The following is a 14,945-nucleotide window of genomic DNA, read 5'->3' as shown; positions in this document are numbered from 1 at the left end:
CATGGCGGTTTCCAGATGTGCATCAGCCCTGGATGTTGAAACCTAATGGACTATAATCCTTGTATAACACACACTATCTTTAACCAATTTGGACCAATCCCCCAAAGCAACTGTTGTCGCCATAAAGCTAGTGCAAAGACAGATATTTGCGTAAACTCATCTGATAGTGGCAATCGGGATGGATTAGGACAGGCTGATGCATACATTTGTGTGAAACAAATAATCCCATTCTAACCAACACAATGATGTGTTGTTATGAATTTTATCTGGTCGATCAAAACATTTACAGATGAAAAATACTATAAAATACACTCTGAAGGGTTACCTTTATACAAAGACTTCCTCGTAGGCGTGGAAAATAAGGAATTACATTTACTCAAATTACTGAAATAAGGAGCTTTTTTGGCTACTTGTACATAGTATGTTTTGGGGGAAATATTGTACTTCCCTTTGTTGTAAATAGCATCCGATGTTGGGTTAAAGCAAATAAATAACTAAATATCATAAATAGGAGGTCCAACCTTTCAATGGAATTGGCAGATCATCAACATCAACCTGCTAGTCTGTCAGCTCCTGTCAGCAGTCATTAAAAATTGGGTTCCCAACCATAATATTCTATTTCTATGTAAGTAAATCTACTTCCTGGTTAGGGGACGCTGACCAAAGTGAATTGAATGTCCTAAAACTTTTGCTAGTCATGTGACCCGAGGCTTCTTTCTTATTGGCTTGTCTCAAATTTCCAGACACTTCTACTTTCCTTGTCAGAGAAGTGGATTTGTTCTATTTTGGTTTCCTCTAATTTTATTAGACAATGATGCTGTCTGTCACATTCATATATATTTTTTCCAATAAACTTTATTAACAAAGTCACGCCCAGAGAGCCCCAAGTAATACTAATCAAGTGTGAATAGGGCTTAAGTGTATGGTAATACTGTTTTTACACCTGGATAACCCTGTATTCTTTAATGAAAAGCCTTAGCCTCCTGGACTTAAATATTGTTCCCCTGCTGGGACAAACTGAACGAGTACTCTGAGACCGGTGCTGGTTGCAGCACAGACAGCTGTGGCCCTGCACCTTTCTGCCACTGAGCGTTATGTAACCTTGCATAAGGCATCATCTATTCAGAGGGAAAGCCTTTTCACTTCTCACCTCTTCACCCACATCATCATCATCATCATCATCATCATCATCTTCCCGGTGACATCAGCGCATTCATCGAGTATCTCTGCAAACGGTTTGAACACAGCTATTAAAATCATGAAACATTAACGGTGCTGAGAGCAATTACGTCTCTCCATAGCCAGAGGGCTTCGTTCATTTATTATGCATCTGTTGCTTCCCCCCACGTCCGGCTTTCAAACTGCGGGGCAGGTTAGAGCCCGAGTGTTGCCGACTGAGATCCTGCCACTATTAAGAGAATTAAATCCAGCTAAGAGGGCCTCTCAGAGAGAACATAAATTCTCCATTATCTCCCCTTCTTGGTGGCCTCCTCCGTCCCACTTCTCCAGCAGTGGCAGAAGCAGATTTTATACGGCAGCGCTGTCATTTACCCTCAGAACTGGTCTGCTGGAGACTCTTAAACCCCCGCCGGATAAAAATAAGATCTGTTGAATGAGCACTTCAGTCTCTTCTTGTTTTCCTCTAATGTTTTGTTTGTGACACACAACTTAAAAAAATCATTAACATAAAAAGCTGTTGAGCCTGCAGAGGTCGATGATGCCGCAGCTGCGGGAAGTGATGCACTGACAGATTGTGTGGCTCTTTATTTCCTAATTTGTCTCTTTTTATGGCTTTTGCACTGAAGCTTGTGTTTATGTTTTATATGAGAGTAGCGTTGATCCGTTTAGAGAGTTGAAATGGTTGCTCGAAATTTATGTTTATGGTCACACTCCTAAGCCTATATATTCCAGAAATAATTTATCAGATGTGCCTTCATAATGCATGATGTTGTATAACATCTATACCTTTAGCTAGAATCATCACTGAGGTCAAATATAAAGAATGGACCCAATTAGTGCATCCATTTTGCATTTGAGGTTAAAAAATGATTCGGTCTGGAGCCATTATGGGTAAATAGGGTTGTGTGTGGTTTGTCAGAGTGCACCATTAAGTTCATGTTCGAGCTTTTCATGTAAAATGTATACAGCTGATATATACAGTTGTGACAGTTGGGCCAAAGGCATAAAACTCTGCGTGGGTTCATGGCATAAACTCTGAGCACACGATGCCATAAATATAGCTCTTTCAAATATTTATAAAGCTATATGTTGGCATTGTTCTTATTTATAAATCGTGAATGAATTCAGCTCTCACAGTGAGCCTTGAATGGAAAATGACAGTAGTTACATCATGCATATTATCACTTCTCAGGAGCTCAGCTCAATACATTTCAGGACCATGGACAGCGTCAATCACCGGACAGGCTGCTCTCATTTACTGTTTGCAAAAGCAGCTAAGCAGGGTTGCTGTTCCCTTATTTATGTGTGTTGTAAATATGTAAACATAAAATCCCATCAATGCAAACATATCAGACTCTTGAATATGTACCAACCTTTCTACGTATCAGCTGTTCTGCTGGCTCTGCTTGTCATCAGAGCTTTCAATAAAGACGTGCAACAATAAAGTGCAATTCCATGTCTCTCAAAAGCAAGGTTTTTTTTAAAGAAGCAGTACAATAATTAATTCATAATATATAGGAGTAAACCATCATCTGCAGGGGTATCAGTCACTCTTATCAATAAACATAAGGTAATTCATGTTTTACTTCATGCACTTGTATGAAATAAATATATATAACAAAGTTCGTCACCATATGATGAATCAAAGGAAAAGTGAAAACACAGAGGGAATTAAAATAATTTAAAGTATAATTCGTAAAGATGAGAGAGTGAGAGAGTTATTAATTAGGACTAAGTTTTCAAACACCAAGGTTAGCCATGGAGATCCACACGGTTAGAGTTTAGATCGTGCACAAAAAAAATCCAGTCCGACCCTACCCGAGCCCGTGCACGTTCTGTCCGCTTGGCTCGAGTTTTGAGATTTGTGTGTCTGTGTGTGTGTGCGCGGCCTGATTGACAGCCCAGGATTGGTGAGGGTGGTGTGTCACATTGACTGGGTCAGTGCTTCAGCAAGCAGCATAAAAGTTAGAGCAGCCAAAAAAGCAAAAATAAAAACAAACAAAAGCACGGAGCCCGTCCCGTGCCCGAAGTCGGGCCTCTGGTTCCGTAGAGCTCGGTTCGAGTTGCAGACTTCTACACAGGGTTCTGTGCTTGGACCGCTTCTTTTTACCTTATGATCCTGTAGTCTCTTACTATATCACAAGGAAACCCTCCGTAAATGTTCATTGGTATGCAGATGATACTCAACTATACATATCAATAAAGCCAAACGTCATCAATCAGTTATGTAAACTTGAAAATTAGGAATCTGGGAGTTCTATTTGATCAAGATACGTCTTTCAACATCAAAATAAGCCACATTTCAAGGACAGCCTTTTCCCCCCTCTGTAATATATCTTAAGTCTGGCATATCCTATCAGTTACTGTTCCAATTTATGTTTTGTCATCAAAGACTTTCAAAGTCTTTCCTGTAAACACTCAATGACAAAGGATTAATTAAATTAACATATTCATTTAATTTTGTGACTCGTCGGTACTTGATTGATAATTTATACAGGGATGATTACAAAGGAAGGTGAAGATTTTTAGCTTGTCTACTTAGATAATTATGTAATGTTGAATTACTGACAAAATAATATATAAAAACAAACAAGTAAATCTGAGTTTTGATACACATCTTTGACTGTAACATAATGTTTTAAAAGAACAGGCTCTTTGATGCCCTACAACACTCTGCCTGTCTCCTTATTGGTGGTCTGTTTAGCTTATGCAGGTCATATGGAGACATCTGTATTGAAGTGATACTGTTTCCACACTGTAGGTTTACGATTACCCAGGGTACCATAATGTTCATTACAGCTTACAGGCAGTCATGAAAAATGGATTGAGTAATTATAAGACACTGTAATACACGAACCTTTCAAGAATTATAATAATCAAACCTGCATATAACTACTGCTAAGATACCATCATGCATTATTAAGACTTACAGAAACTCTTTAGGTACATTATGTATGTGCTGTTATGTCGACAGTATATACTGTATATCTCTTTATGTTACAGACCTGAAAGATGTTCACATTTCTGCAGCCAGGTGTGGTGAGAGGCCTGAAAAAAGAGGCTTGTTGATGATATATCAGCTGCTTACATGCTCAGACTTGCTGACTCACCTGCTACTTTTATTCAATGACTATAGATTATTACCATTTATTAGAAATAACGTTTTAAACCATGTGACGCCCAAATGTAGAAAAAATGTGTAAAACTTTGTTTTAGATTTTCCAACGTTGTTGTTTTAGGCCTCTTGGGCAAGAACAAAGGGCTTTTAAATGTATTGAAATTTGTAATAAACAAGGAACATTTGTGATGTATCTCAAAAGTAATTAATTGAACAGGAAAATTATAATTTTGGTCCTGGTTTTTCAGCCACTTTTCTTGGACCTTTGGCCACTGAAGAGAGCTGAAATCTGTTTTGAGTCAGCGATGCGTGCCAAGAGACAAAGTGTGTTTGTTCGGCTGCAGCCTGTTGTCCATGCCCATATAATCGCTGACTCTGCAACCAGTGGCTCATTGTTTATCATAATTTTTCTGTGTCCATATCGTACCCATATTCATCTCAGCTCAATCACCTGTATCATTTTTACTTTTTTCCATCTTAAAATGAATCAGTTTCAAATGGCAGTGATCATGTCCTGCAGTCTCTTTGAATTCTAAAATGAAAAAGGAAAACAATAATAAAAATAAACTATCATAGGGAAACATGAATAATGGAAGGAAATTACCTGGAGCACACTCCCCTGTCAAAGGTGATGCTCTGGAGGTTTCAGGCCTGCTCAGGCAGTGGGTGGAATGCTGTTATTTTTTTCCTACAGGAACCTATAATTGATTCATTACCACTCTTAACCCCCCCCCCCCTTCAGCAGTGACGCCATCACCCCAGCCCCCCTTCCTCTCTTTCCTCCTGCTGGCCTATACCAGCTCTAATATCATATGAGAACAGATGAAGAAACCAATGCTGCTGCTGCAGATGGAGACGGAGCTTGGCTGTTTAAGGCGATTATGTTGGAAGTGATTTTCTCTCCCCCCCCCCTCTCCTCTCTCTTTCTCTCGATTCCTTCTCCAGCTTTCGGCGGTTTCTCCTAACCTCGGTCATCAGCCGGCAGAGCGAGGCAGCAAGGCAGTTGGTGGGAGGAGAAGGGAGGTTACGGGAAACACGGAGGGGCACAATGCTGATGATTAAGGATCAGCTGATTAGGCACTTGCTGTGTAATCTTAAATAAAAAAAAGGATATGAAATCACTTGCTTTACAGCCGTGGAAGTGATTTTCCTCACAATGGGGGCTACCTTCCGCTAATCAGCTTTGTGCCACAGAAAAGCCACTGAATATATTTGGCCCTTTGTACTGTGGTGATAATGTGAGCGAGGCGAAGCTCCAGATCCTTTGAACGCAGCCCTCCCTCCTTACCCCCCCCCACCCCCTCTCTCTCTCTCTCTCTCTCCCTGTATATCCTCCTCAGTTATCGGCTTCCTCACAAATTCCCCAGCATTCTTTTTTCCGTTTGCAGTGCAGGAAACTCTGGCTTTTAATTTGTCCAGGGGTAATTTGACTGCGAGGTGTACCAGAGAGGATTGATCGAGTCAAATCAAGACTATTGACTCCTCTTGTGCCAAAGCACATTCATTCACCCCTACTGCTGACTCCTTCCTTCCTCTGCCAGGCTGCAGACACTAACTGACACACAGTCGGCGCCAAGGAGGAGGAGCTGAGGTCAGGGCGGTCGCTGTCCTGCAGCCCGATGGATCGTCAGACCGGCAGGTTTTCGTTTTAACGTAAGCTGTAGCAGCAGAAATCTGAGCACCAACAATTAATGAACTGTCGGGCGGTTCAGATGATATACACTGAAGACAGGCAGTACAGACCGGGGCAAAAGACCATTCTGCTGCAGCCGAGCCAAAGTCTGAGTCCAGAGTTTCCTGTATATTGAATCGAATCCAGCCTGTGATGGCAAAAGTTCAAAACCTGAAGTGAAATGAGCAGAAACACAGCAGGGGAATGAAAGTTATGGATCCAGAGTTCAAGTGAAACCTGTAAAAATTCTATACTTAAAAGATATTAAGCAATGATTAATAATGTTGAAGGTGTAAAACTGTATGAGTCTGCTTCAGGGGATATTCATCCCATCAGATCTGTTAAGAAAAAGGAAGGGAAAGGGAGTATACAAAGAGGAAGCAGAAGTCTGGCCGCAAAGGAAACAAGCGTTCAGAGTTGCTGTTACATTTAAAGTCCGGATAAATAATGAAAAAAACACTTGGTGAGGAGTGAGATGACACAGATGGTGTGGTTGCAGCTGTGATAAACTCTCCCAGCATGCATCTGCTCTGTGTAAACTTCAACACAACAGCAACAAGCACTCAAATCCTCCACTGCTGCATCCTACAAAACCTCTGCTGCTCCTCCAGCTTCACAAACTCGTGTTGTGTCCATAAAGCTTTATGTAGAATGCCAGAACACTCAGTTTAGACTCTTGAGGTGGTTACAAAGTCTACAGAGATTACGTTTTTAGGGGGAATGTGCAGAATGGTGCAGAGAATGAAAACATGGTAGACTTTTGCTAGAATATTCCACTGAGATTTAACTTGCTGTGTTTGTATCAAGGAATATTTTTAATGACCTGAATACCCTAAAATAGATAATTTGAGGTGACGATGTACTAGACAGGGGTACGAGAAGTGTTTAACATTTAACGTACCAACAGCTTTACCTGTGAACCTACCTACACACGGAACAGTGATTTTCAATAGCCACATCTTCACAGCAAGAATCATCCACATGGACTAGAATTCCCTGAAGGAAGTAAAAAATGATCCTAAACAACTTTCTGGGACATTATGTTACTTATGAGAAAGAACTACCCCTCAAAGGAGGAACTCACGCAAAGTACCAAAACATCTGGACCGGGGCTTTGTACACCAATCATTTCTGATTGAAAGCAGTTTTGTGTTTTAATTAAGAATGTATAGCAACAATTCATAATGTCTGTGCTTGTTCATTGTGCTCTGGCAAGGAACGATTAAGTTATTTGAAGTTTCTGCAACTGAAAGTTTAAGATATTTTGGGTTAAAATGCTGCAAATGTCTATCTTCACTTCTGTCTCTAACTGTAGCCATCCAATGAGGGGCCTCCTGAAATAGCAGCAGACCTGAGAAGTTCGGGACTGAATACAACACCAAGCCGCGATGCTGTTGTTAGTTTGTACATTTTGTCAAGAGATGCAAAGCTTTTTGACTGATTGTGATTGTGCACATGCACAATCACAATCAGTCATGAAGAGAACACGACGCAACAGATGAATGAACTTTGTCAAAATGCCAGGGACGTTTATTTGTATAGCAGATTTGAACAACAAGCCAATTCGGAGTGCTGTAAATGCCACAAAAAGCATCAAGCCAAAAATATTTTGGTGTAACCTTATTAACAGACATAATGCACTGACTGCATACCTACCAGGAAAATCAAGGCTCCCTTGGGATGAGGAAAATTAGGAAACATTGTCAAAAGTGTACTACAGAGGTTTTGCAGGGTCAAAAAATGTTTACGTTTTGAGCAGAGCTAATGCTAAAGAGATTAGCACTTTGTGTTCTGCTTCTTTTGGGCATCTTCAGACGTAATTCAGTGGGTGGAAAAGTTAACTTTTCACACACTGTGGATTAATTTTCTTCTGCTCCTCCTGCTCAAAAAAAGATCACATCAGTCTCATAGATATTTATACAACTCTAAACACTGACTTTACATTGGGTGCAAGTGTGACAAAACTGCAGACAATATTCATTTTCAAATCAAAAGTTATCTCCTTTCGCTTAAGAAACAAAATCACCCCCCCATCCTTTTTTGCAATTTAACAGTTTTACATAGTGTCATTAAAAACAGACCTGGTCTCAGGAGAAATCAGTCGATCTGGGTCGTATTTGCCTGCAGGGAGAACATACAAGAGATTGAGTTAGTAGTGCTGATGAGAGAGTTATCATTTCCTTTCTCTTGTTTTCTGTTTTCCAGTCAAGCTGCTGTGAGCAGTTTTTAGTTTCTGTGTTTTGTAAAGTTGTTCAGGGCGGCGGCTGAAGTATCGGCGCTCCGCTGTGCTTCAGCAGGAACACGTCTTTCTGCTTCTGCTCATTAGGACATTGGCACACAAGAAGCCCTTGGGCCTCTGGGTAATGAAGGACCCCACGGACTTGTGGGTAATTGGGCAGCTACAGTGGAGTACAGGTAAACGCTGGCTTGTCTGAGAGTTCTGGTTGGCCAATCAGCTGGCGCCTCTGCTTTAGCCAAGTGAACAGCGGGCGGCGGCCTCAAGGGACCCAAAAGTATGCGAGAACGCTGCAGGAAAGTTTTTGAAAGCAGTGATGCCGAACTGCTGCAAATACAAAAGTATCCATACCTGTCCTGTTTACTGCTGCCTTTCTTTTTCAGCTAAATGCCCTTGTGCTCCTCTAACATAACAATGGGGACGTCTTACAGATGGTTGTTTTGTGAGAGAACAAGTCTGACTTTGCTGCTGCTGCTGTTGCTTTGGTGGCGAGCCAGCTTGTGATGTTGTTGTGGAAAGCTTTAGCTGGCTAGCTCCGCGGTTTGTTTAGCCTCGAGGGAACAGGCAGGGGTGAAACCAACCAGGAGCGCTCTGGGACTGAATACTCAATTAAGGCAGGCTTGTCTAAAGAAATTGCTACAGAGATCCCAACTGCTGACAAACCGGCCTCCCCACGGTGACAGCTTAATCATAGTTGTGCAGAAACTGTCCAACACTCTGCGTAGGGCTCACTCACAGATTTGGAGAGGGAGCAGGCTGTGGTGTGCCGGGAGTTTTGTTGTGATTTGTCATCCTGCTTATGCCCGTGTTTGGAGCTCGCTCTAATGACCACGAGAGCCCCCGTGACAGAGGCCCCGTTTGAGCCGGGGCCGGGGATCCATCATTCTCTTCTTTGTGGCTCATTGGCTTGCAGCTCCCCCAGTCCAGGACAAACTCCCCCACCGCTGTCGCCGAGAGGAGCAAATAAACGTGACAGCAGGTTTACAGGAGGCCGGGACGCCTGGGAGGAGAGCTGACGGTAACGGACAACACGGAGCCTCGGGAGCAGTTTGTTCTCCACACGACACCTGCAGCTGCAGTACGGTGACGGTTTGATGTCTTGCTTAGCTGCTCCGTCACCTCCGTCACGCTGATCTACTGAGGATCTGTAGAGCTTTAAAAATATGATCAGGTGAGGCCTGCACATAGTCAAGTCTGCCCATACTAAAGGTATACAATCACATACAACAACAGCTTACAGTAAATGAAAAAAAATGCATATAATATATGAGGAAATTGGTAAATACATATGATTGAAAAATAACTTTATACATCAGTACATCCACATTTTATATGATCAGTATTTGCACAGAAACTCACAGGTTGTAACAAATAACAAACATTTAATCTTCTTCCTTTTTCAAACTTGTACTCTAATTGTACATGTTATGTCTAAATGACTGACGGCCCACAAACTGCTAGCTGGGAATTGGAAAACAGTTGCTGCAAATTCCAAGGCAAATGCACCTGATCAACAAAAAAAAAGAAAAGAGGAAAAAGAAAAATGGGGGCTGTGATTTCAAAATGACGTGAATCCCCCTTTAAGTTATGAAATGTGCCGTACATATACGTATAGGTACAGAGCACAGAACAGAGAAGTGATGAAACGTGTAACACAGTCAGAAAGTTATCAAAGATCGACGAAGAAGACTTGATCAGAAGGATCATTCAAAATGGATTAAAACACCCACACAAGAATATCAAATCAAACACGCATACAGTATACGCTTCCTATATCAGCTCGCCTTCACATCGTTCGTCATGTTTTAAAAATGTGCAAGGCTGAAGCTTCCTGTGAAAGTCGATTGAGATAAGCTCAGCACGAGCAGAAAACATGAAGCTCTGCAGTAGGAACTTTAAATATGGACTGACGATATAAGAGTCATTAAGGTTAGTTTTCAACTTACAGAAAAGAAGATTCAATTTGATCTTATCAACTTTCAACCTGATAGAGTTGATTAGTATGCTTTGAATCTTGCCTTATTTTCATTATACCGAACAGTTTAGAACCAGTTATTCTTGTTTCCTTTATGTTCAGTTTCACATTCTAGTCGAGTACTGCATGCTCTAACGGGTCCTCTAACTTCAGTTTGATTTTTACAAACTTTGTGACCAAATACAAAAAGTTTTACATGCAGCTTTAAGAATATTGTCTACCTTAGATACCTTAGACTCATACTTACCTGGCAGGGGAGATACCATGATCACTTCCGTATCCGGCGCTGCTCTGGGTGGCCGCTTGTTACGGCAGCTCCGACCCCCCTCGTTATTGTTTTTTAGTTTATTTTGTTAATATTGACTTCTTGTTGCTGTAACTTTGCGAGTAACTCCAACTCCAAACAGCAAACATGGATATTCTTCTTTTTGGAGTATGGGTGCTGTTTTTCTTTCTCTGTGGACTCTTTAAAACTTCCTCGGGAGACCCATTCAGTCACGGCTCCATTGTTTACACCCGTGAACAGCTGATTGCGCTGTGCCAACCTCGGATACATCCAGCCGAAAGACCGGACATCCCAGCAGAACTACGGAGGAAGAGAAGGGGATGCAGAGCCGGAGTGAAGTGTCGGGAAAATAAAAAACGGTACAAACCATCTGTGCTGTCTTTAATTATGGGGAATGTAAGAGCTCTCCCTAATAAGATGGAGGAGCTGACGGCGCTCACCCGGCTTCAGAGGGATTACCGAGAGTGTAGCATCATGCAGTTCACGGAGACATGGCTGAATGAACTCACTCCGGACGCGCTCGTAACTCTGGACGGCTTCCACCTCGTCAGAGAGGACCGGAGCGCGAGGGAGAGCGGCAAGAAGAAAGGCGGGGGAATAGCGATGTATGTGAATGAGAGGTGGTGTAACTCTGGGCACATCACCGTTAAAGAACAGCGCTGCACTAAGGATGTGGAGCTGCTGGCTGTAAGCATTCGGCCATATTACCTGCCCCTCGGCAGACGCTGCTGCAGCCTGTGAACTCATCCACAGTGTAGTGTCTCAGCTACAGACATCACACCCCCAGTCTCTTATTCTCATCTCAGGAGACTTTAATCACACTTCCCTGTCTGCCACTCTCCCTACTTTCACTCAGTATGTTGACTGCCATACCAGGGACAATAAAACTTTGGACTTACTGTATGCAAACACCAAGGATGCATACAGCTCATCACCCCTCCCCTCCCCTGGGCCGCTCAGACCACAACCTGGTGAGACTGCAGCCCATTTACATACCTCTGGTGAAAAAACAACCCCCCACAACCAGGTATGTGAAGAAGTGGTCTAAGGAGGCCACTGAGGCGCTGCAGGACTGCTTTGACACCACTGACTGGGAGGTGCTGTGCAGCCCACATGGGGAGGACATCGACGGTTTAACTCACTGCATCACAGACTACACAAACTTCTGTGTTGAGAACACTGTACCCACCAAAAAAAAACAGTGTTTCTCCAACAACAAACCCTGGGTGACCCCTGAGCTGAAAACCCTGCTCAATGAAAAGAGGAGGGTTTTTAGAGCTGGAGATAGAGAGGAGCTGAGGAGGGTGCAGAAGGAGCTCAAGAAAAAAATCAAGGAGGGGAAAGCCAGCTACCGGGCAAAGATGGAGGAGCATTTACAACATAAAAATGCAAGAGAAGTCTGGAGGGTCCCTGAAGCAGGAGACAGGGAGTGGGCAAATGAACTGAATCTGTTCTTCAATAGATTTGATTCTACTCCCAACCCCACCCCCACCCACCAGAGCGCAGACCAGCCCGCTTCTCAGTCACTCCATCTGAGTACCCTGAGTACCCTGCCACCCCCCTCAACAGCCCTCTCCTCCTCCTCCTCCACAGACGCCCCCCCCAACAACTCCCTCCTCCTCCTCTTCTTCCTCCTCCACCGACGGCCTCGCCATAACAGCTGATCAGGTGAGAAGCCAGCTGAGGAAGATCAAGGCGAGGAAGGCCATAGGTCCCGACGGCATCAGCTCCAGACTCCTGAAGGACTGTGCAGACCAGCTCTGTGAGGTCCTTCTGCACATCTTCAACCTGAGCCTGAGACTGGAGAGGGTACCGACTCTGTGGAAGACGTCCTGCATGGTGCCAGTCCCAAAGACATCTCACCCCAGGGAGCCTAACCACTTCAGACCTGTGGCCCTCACCTCTCACCTGATGAAGACCATGGAGAGGATCGTCCTCAACAACCTCCACCCCCTGGTGACTTCAAATCTGGATCCTCTGCAGTTCGCCTACCAGCCGAACATCGGGGTGGATGACGCTGTCATCTACCTGCTGCAGAGATCCTGGACTCACCTGGAGAACACCGACAGCACTGTGAGGGTCATGTTCTTTGATTTCTCCAGTGCCTTCAACACCATCCAGCCTGCACTCCTCAGGGGGAAGCTAGAGAGGGCGGGAGTGGACTGTCACCTGGCTGCATGGACACCGGACTACCTCACCAACAGACCACAGTACGTGAGGCTTCAGGACTGTGAGTCTGACATGGTGGTCTGCAGTACAGGGGCCCCTCAGGGGACAGTTCTCTCCCCTTTTCTCTTCACCCTGTACACCTCAGACTTCTGTTACAACTCTGGGAGCTGCCACCTGCAGAAGTTCTCCAATGACACAGCCATCGCGGGGTGTGTGTCTAAGGGGAGCGAACAGGAGTACAGGCAGGTCATCATGGACTTTGTCGACTGGAGTGAGCTCAACCACCTTCAGCTGATGGTGATTGACTTCCCAGACTGCACCAGTGAACATCCAGGGCTTGGACATCGAGAGGGTGGAGACGTACAAATACCTGGGTGTTCACCTCAACAATAAACTGGACTGGTCACACAACACCGACGTCCTGTACAAGAAGGGCCAATGTCGACTACACCTGCTGAGACGACTGAGGTCCTTTGGAGTGTGCAGGACTCTGCTACAGACTTTTTATGACACTGTGGTGGCGTCTGCACTTTTCTATGCGGTGGTCTGCTGGGGAGGAGGGAGCACAGAGAGAGACAGGAAGAGACTGAACAGACTAGTCAGGAGGGCCAGTTCTGTCTTGGACTGTCCTCTGGACTCTGTAGAGGAGGTGGGTGAGAGGAGGACATTAGTGAAGCTGACATCCATCATGGACAACCCCTCTCACCCCCTGCATGACACTGTGGGGGCCCTGAGCAGCTCCTTCAGCAGCAGACTCAGACACCCACCCTGCAAGACAGAGCGCTACTGCAGGTCGTTCATCCTATCTGCAGTCAGACTCTTTAATCAGACTCTTTAACAGCATCACCACCTCATGCTACACACTGTGTGTGTTTTTTTTAAAAACAATAACCCTTTCCTGTGTAGTTACTGTGTAATTTTACATTATTGTATTTTTTTATTTAGCTGATGTAAATATGTTTGATTTGATTTTAACTTCTATTTTTATTTTTAATAATTATATTCCCGTCCCCTGTTTTCTGGAGCTGCTGCAATGCACAAATTTCCCCCACGGGGGATCAATAAAGTTTATCTTTATCTTTATCTTTTCTTGCATAGTACAATTCATTCAATATTTTGTAAAAGAAAGACACAATGTACAACTTTTGTGATTATTCTAAATCTATACTCGCCTGTACGTAAGCTCTGTTTACATTTAAAATCGGGCCTTTTGTAGCATTAATATACTGATACTTTATGTTCATGATCCGATTTTATTCTAGTGTAAATGCAGAAATATATCTGCTACTCAGACTGAAATAAAAAGATGGCAATGTGCTCTATCTTGTTGTCTTTATGTTCCAGTTGGTTCCATTAGAACTGTGCAAGCTAACATTTGTATTAATCAGTATGTTTGTGAGAATGTGCTCAAACAGAGGTCTCACATTCATTCTAGTTGTTGTTGGTGGTGGCGACTTGAGCTGCGGGCAATCAACTTCAGGTGTGTTCAATGAGGTTCCAGATCATGGATTAGCTGCACCTGTAGAGGAAGCCCTCATAAAACATGACTCATCATGCATGTCTCACTCTGGAACAGAGGAAAAGTAAAACATGGCTTATTTCCTCGCTGTCTCAACAACCCTGCAATGCATCAAAAATAAATCTTTGAAATCCAGGCTATTTGTGTGAGAGTCCTACCTTACTCCTCTTGCAGAATCACTTCACTTCAGACACATAACAATATCAACTAAAGTTATCACTATTGCTTGTAAAAGAAGTGTAAAATCACACCCTAATTATGGTGATAAATATGTCTGAAAGCGAAAAGGAAATGCTAAAAACAACCTCTCGGATCAGTGTTTCCCATCAGTATAAAGTCAAACTTTCTGCTTCTTGACTTTGTTGAAACGTTTCCCTTTTTAATAAGACTTGTCAATAGAAACGCCAACACTGTTCTTGAAACATCACTTAGTTGCTGCATTATTTAGAAGCTTTTTGATTGGTTTAAAAGCATCATTATAAATGGAATTTGCTTCATTGGGAACAGAGGCTCTGCAAAGACACACTGTGAAAAATGTACAAGTCTGCAGCGATGACATTCCAAATCTTTTTTCAGACCAAAAGTCAGTCCCATAAAGTGGAGAGGCCAGGAATTCGTATGTCAGCTAGATGTAGGTGAGCAAGACAACTTTTTAAAGGTTTTAAATAACAAGGGCATAGGCGTGAGCATTTGCGTTCTGGGGGTGTGTTTATGTGTGTGTCTGAGATGTTTCCGTGGAAGCATAATAATTCTGCCATTTCAGCTACTCTCTCTCCAAAGACGGATAGTTT

Source organism: Labrus mixtus, chromosome 10 (genome assembly GCF_963584025.1).
Source record: "Labrus mixtus chromosome 10, fLabMix1.1, whole genome shotgun sequence".
NCBI classification, from domain to species: domain Eukaryota; kingdom Metazoa; phylum Chordata; class Actinopteri; order Labriformes; family Labridae; genus Labrus; species Labrus mixtus.
The sequence above is the reverse complement of the archived record's forward strand: the minus strand, read 5'-3'. Positions refer to the sequence as shown.